General features: G+C 40.4%; 1 pseudogene across 1 annotated transcript; it reads left to right on the top strand.

Moving 5' to 3' along the window:
* The first annotated feature begins 3,262 nt into the window (after window positions 1–3,262).
* On the top strand, window positions 3,263–3,694 carry LOC306638424 (large ribosomal subunit protein eL32-like; annotated as a pseudogene). Its single transcript has one exon. The product of its transcript is annotated as a large ribosomal subunit protein eL32-like (transcript).
* Window positions 3,695–6,028: the final 2,334 nt, after the last annotated feature.

Below are 6,028 nucleotides of genomic sequence, written 5' to 3'. Positions count from 1 at the left end.
CGTCCAGCAGCACCAAGACTGGGCCCCCAAGTCTCCTGATTTCTGCCTTGTGTTCACTCCCATGTGGATTGGCTTATGATCAACAAAACCTCTGGTGTACCATGAGAAACAGCTGCACTCAGTCAGTCTACAGAGGCTGTAAGAAAGGATTGTGCAGCCAACTGTGGGGGAAAGACCTTGCAAGGAACAAGGAAGGACCTGCTCCCAAGCCCTGTGGGAGACCAGTGGGCCTGTCACTTTGTATTGAAAGTGGGGAACAGTGGCTGCTGATTTCCTTTGGAAGATTCATGTGAGTCTCCAGTGGGACACTACGTGTGAATGAGTCTCTGTTCTTAAAATGAACTTAGGTATGTATCATGATGTATCAATGTATCATTGGTCTAGTTAGTTATTTGGTGGTGATAGCCCAGAGGCTCTGGGTTTCGAATTCCAGCTCCAGTGCTCATTGAACTTCTCCGAACTTTAGAATCTTAAGCTATGAATATTAAAGAGAATAAGGATAATACCTCTCTCCCAGGGATATTGAGATAATTCATGTATTCAGTTTTCATACTCAAACCCACTGTGAAAATGTTACCTATTATTATCACTTCTCATATAAAAATAAATGTACATTCACTGCTGAAAATTTAGAAAATTCACACAAATAAAATATTTGAAGGAATGACATATACATCAGCAAATATATAATATAAAAGCAATATATACAGTAAAGTGTATATTGTAAACAAATATATATAAATATACATTACTTTTCATGTAATATATAAGCAAAAATAAATACATTAGATAAATGATAGCGATCACTCAATTTTCACCACTTTGTAGAAAGCACTGTGAACCTGTTTCCCATATATGTATGTTGACATTTTTTTTTTCTTTTTTAAGGGTCTACATAATTTCACATGTTGTTCTAGAGATTGGGGACACAGATTTTAAATTAGATCTAAGTAATAAGTTAGTACATAATAAAGTATTCCCCACTTATCCACAGGGAATACTTTCCAAGATCCCTGCTGGATTCCTAAACTGCGGACATTAACAAACCAGATATATACTATGATTTTTCCCTCTGTACGTGGTAGGTGGTAATAAATTCCATAAAGATGAATGAAGTTTGGTAAAGAATAGGAAGAAATAACTTCTTGAACTGATAACTGAATGAACACTTCAGGGAACCGGGTAGAAGCAGCAAAATATTTTAAGTGGTTTTAGGTAATAGTTTATAGTGAACGTGTGCCTATATAATGACCATAGTTCTTGTCATTAAAAATTTATATGCCTTTTAAAATGCCATTTAATAGATTCATAGCAATTGTTCATTGTCAGGTTCAACAATAGCATTGTATCAGGCACAATAGGCTGGTTTGTGCTGTAGTAAGAAATAACTCCCCGATGTCCATAACTTAAAACCATGAAGGTTTACTTTTTACCTGTGGTTATAAATCCATGAAGGGTCAGCAAGGAAACTCCTAAAAATACAGTCCCTGAAGGACCCAGACTAACAAAGCAATTACCACATTCATAAAACAACTTTGGGCTGGGGATATGGCTCAGTGGTAGAACACTTGCCTGGCATGCATAGGACCCTGGGTTTGATCCCCAGCACCATAAACAAATGAAAAACTTTGTCTATTATTGCACAAGAGGAAAAAGATCACTCAATAACCACCTGGAAGAAAGCACTGTCTGGTATCTCTTCTTATAAGAGCATGAATCCCAAAATGAGCGTCCCGCTCTTATGACCTCATCGAAGCCTGCCTTCTTCCCAAGGACCTTATATCTAATACCATCACATTGGTGGAAGTTAGAGCTGCAGCATGGCTTTTATCAGTAATAAGGATGATATTTTGATCCCTATGTATACTTTTTAAATAAAAATGTGTCAACTTGCTCCAACCTGGGTAGGGGAAATGGGTACTGTGTATTCTGGGGGTAGGAGGAATTCCTCAGAGACCCTGACAGAGGATACGAGATGTCACGAGGTTGGTGCCTGTGGCCAGATAACACTTTCACAGATGGTCCAACTTCCATCCATTTCCTCCTCCCCTTGACCCTCACTTTCACCCTCTCTGTGTAGGAAACAAATGAGACCAAATTTTCTTTATTGAGAAAATTCTTGTAATTTTTAGCTCTAAAAATGTGGATCCTTGGGGGAAAAGAAAAAACTTAGGTCATGAACAATAAGTTTGAGAGCAAACATGTGAAAAAGAGAAGGTCCTCTCCTCCAGGGACGGATGCCTTTGGCTTGGGGGGAAAGAGAGGATTGGAGAGAAAATCTGAGAGCTCCTCAGATTCCTGTTCTCCAGGAAAGCAAAGAAGGTGCAAACATCCACCCCAAAGCCTGTGGGATTCATGACTGGAGGGGCTGTGCCTTACAGTGTAGGGTTCTGGGGGTGGGTAGCAAGACCTTGGAGAAAAAGTGGCTGCCTAATATGGCAGATAGTTAAGGCCCCATTCCTCTTTCCATGAGCTGTTCTGGAATGTGATCTTACCAGGACACAGGGACTGTTTTCTCTGTCTTGAATCTGCAAGGGTTTATAAATGCTTTGACCACTAACATGTGGCAGAAATGATTCTATGTGAGTTCTGAGGCTATGTTATAAGAAGCAATGCAGCATCTATCTCAGCTGTTGGGACACTTGGGCTCTGGAGAGTTCAGTCATCATGTAAGAAGTCTGATTTCCTGAAGGCTGCCATGCTGTGAGGTCACCTCTGCATACCAGGAGAGGCCTCCAGGTGCACCAGTCAGCAGCCCCAGCTGAGGTCCCAACCAACAACCGGAATCAACCACCAGACCCAGGAGTGAAGATACCTCCCACAATTCCAGCCTCCAGCAGTTGAGTCATCCCTAGGTATTGGGTCTTATCAGATGAGGTGCTACCTAGACTTTGTGGAGCAGAGACCAGTCATCTCCACTATGTCCTACTGAATTCTTGAGCCACAGAAACAGTGGACATAATAATGTGGTTGGCTCATGCCCCTGTTTTGGGGTGGTTTGTCATGAAGCAATAGTAACCAATGTGGGAATGAGTGTGGGATGATCCTAAGTGGCATGGTGGTATGGGGGGGTGTAGAATAATGCCTCCCCTGGAGAATGTTCTAATCCTTGGAACCTGTGTGCATGGCTACCTTATATGGTAAAAGGGACTTCACAGATGTGATTGAGAATCTTGAGAGGGGAGATTATCCTGGAACATCAGGGTGAGTTAGTATTAGAAGACCTTTTTATGCTCTGCTCCTTGGCGCTGCCTAGGGAGGTGGCCGCCATCTATATTTGGCATCATGGTTGCCCTCAGACCTCTTGTGAAGCCCAAAATCATCAAAAAAGAGAACCAAGAAGTTCATCCAGCACCAGTCAGACCAATATGTCAAAATTAAGCACAACTGGCGGAAACCCAGAGGTATTGACAACAGGGTGTGAAGAAGATTCGAGGTCCAGATCTTGATGCCCAACATTGGTTATGGGAGCAACAAGAAGACAAAGCACATGCTGCTCAGTGGCTTCCAGAAGTTCCTGGTCCACAACATCAAGGAGCTGGAAGTGTTGCTCATGTGCAGCAAATCTTACTGTGCTGAGATTGCTCACAACATTTCCTCCAAGAATCGCAAAGCCATCATGTTAAGAGCAGCTCAACTGGCCATCAGAGTCACCAATCCCAACGCCAGGTTGCACAGTGAAGAAAATGAATAGACAGTTTGTCGGCACATTTTTTGTGTGCTTAAATAAAACCATAAAAACCATCAAAAAAAAAAAAAAAGTTCTGTTTACAAGTGTAAGATAAAGCGTCAGAGTCAGAGAAGGAGAGGTGTCAGTGGAAGCAAGAGGTTACAGTGATGGAGCCAAAGTCAAGGTAGCTTCTAGAAAGAAGGAAAGATAAGAAATCGGATTCTGCTCTAGAGCTTCCACAAAAGAAGCAGCGCTGCCAACACTTTGGTTTTAACTCTCAAGAGAACCCATTTCATTTCCAGAACAATAAGATAATACCTTTGTATTGGCTTAAACCACTAAATTTGTGGCATGTGTTACAGCAAAAGGAAAGTAATAGAAATGGTATCAGTGTGGTGCTCCTGGGAGCAAAGAGGTCTTGTGGGCAGAGCCCAGGGATAACTCAGTAGTGGTCTGTGTGGACCAGTGACTGAGAGATGGGGGGTGGTGATGAATCCTCAGAAGACAGCAGTATGGGCTGTTGATACCGAGGACATAAAGGTTACTTGTCCTTTTATTCCCCTACTCACTGACCCACACTGACAAGAGACTCTACTTAAGTTTCTCAGAATTCAGACCAACTCCTCAGGGAAAAGAGTGAGGCATAGAAGATGAATGCCTGAGATTGTTCGTATCACATTGGCTGAATGGGAACACAAAATACAAATGAAGTTGCATTATAGACACTCATGACAGTTCTAAGTCTTGCATATCTAAGTTACATTTTCTGATTTATATCGGATATGCACTTAGTAGAATGTGATCTTCCCAGGGCAGTAGGAAACAGCTCTTGGAAATCTAGGTACCAGGACCAGGATTCATTTGTGTTTTGGGGGTGGGTTGAGGTACTGAGGATTGAACTCAGGGGCACTCGGCCTCTGAGCTACATCCCCAGCCCCATTTTTGTATTTTATTTAGAGACAGGGTCTCACCTTGCTGTTGCTGAGGCTGGCTTTGAACTCATGATCCTCCTGCCTCAGCCTCCAGAGCTGTTGGGATTACAGATGTGCGCCACCACGCTGGGCTCATCTGTGGTCTTTGAAGGATTGATTGAAGTTGTGAAAATAAGAACAGTAAATTTTTATCTTGAAATAATTCGACTCACTAAATAGTAGTACTAGAGATCAAATGTACTCTTTACATGTTTATGTAAAATTATAGAAATGGTGAACAGAATAATGATTGCCAGAGACTCAAAAGCACACAGAGGTGGGAAAGAATTAAGTGTGACTATAAAAGGGCTATGTGAGTGATTCTGTACTTGTGACTCTACAAATTATCTTAAAAAAATTCTAAATTTTGAAAGCCTACAAAAATCTTCCAATTTCATAGAGCTGAAAAACCTAAAACTAAAGTACATATAAAAACTAGTATTCTAGGACTGGGGCTGTGCCTCGGTGGTTGAGTGCTTGCCTAGCATATGTGAGGCACTGGGTTCAATTCTCAGCACTACAAAAAATAAAAATAAAGATAACGCGTCCATCTACAACTAAAAATATTTTTTTAAAAACTAGTATTCTAGAATTGTACCAACATTAACCTTTATTTTGAAAAAATGTACTGTGGCTATGAAACATATCATCATCAGGGGATGTGTTTTTCTGGAGGTCTTTTTCTCTCTTTCATTTCTGTGTGACAGTTTTTCTGAGCACATTATTCTTGGTTGGCAGTTTTAAATTTTTTTTTTCTTTCAGCACTTTTAATATATCTTACCACTGACTCCTTGTCTTTGAGATTTCTACTGAAAAGTTTACAGCTGGGCATTTAGGGTTTTCTTCATAGTCATTTTCTTCTTTTTTCTTGATGGTTTTAGGATCCCCTCTTTGTCTTGATCTTGGATTGTTTGATTATGATATGGGAAAGGGTAGTCTTATTACAGTTGAACCTAGTTAGAGGCATTGAACTTTTTAGTATCTGGATTTTATATCTTTCTTCAGGTTTGGAGAAATGTTGTTTTCTGTTATTAGTTTTTTTAAAAAGGTTTCTATTTCCTTATCTTTTTCTACTCCCTCTTGAATGCCAACGATGTGTACATTGCCTCTTTTGATGCTATCCCATAAATGCCATAAGATTTTCTTCATTCTATTTCATTTTCTTCCTTTTTTCTCCTCCAAACGTTTTCAAACAACCTGTCTCCAAGTTCACAGATTCTTCCCTCTTGACTAATCCTACTGTTGAACTTACTATTGACTTTCTCATTTTGTCCATTGTATGTTTAGCTCCAGGATTTCTGTGATTTCAAAGAAATTTTAACCTCTGCTAAGTTTCTCTGATGTTTCTGAATTGTTCCTTTTTATTTTCTAGCAGTTTGCTGAGCTT

Source organism: Sciurus vulgaris (assembly GCF_902686455.1).
Source record: "Sciurus vulgaris genome assembly, chromosome: 1".
In the NCBI taxonomy this organism is placed as follows: domain Eukaryota; kingdom Metazoa; phylum Chordata; class Mammalia; order Rodentia; family Sciuridae; genus Sciurus; species Sciurus vulgaris.
Note: the sequence above shows the minus strand (reverse complement) of the source record. Positions and strands in the feature narration are given on the sequence as shown.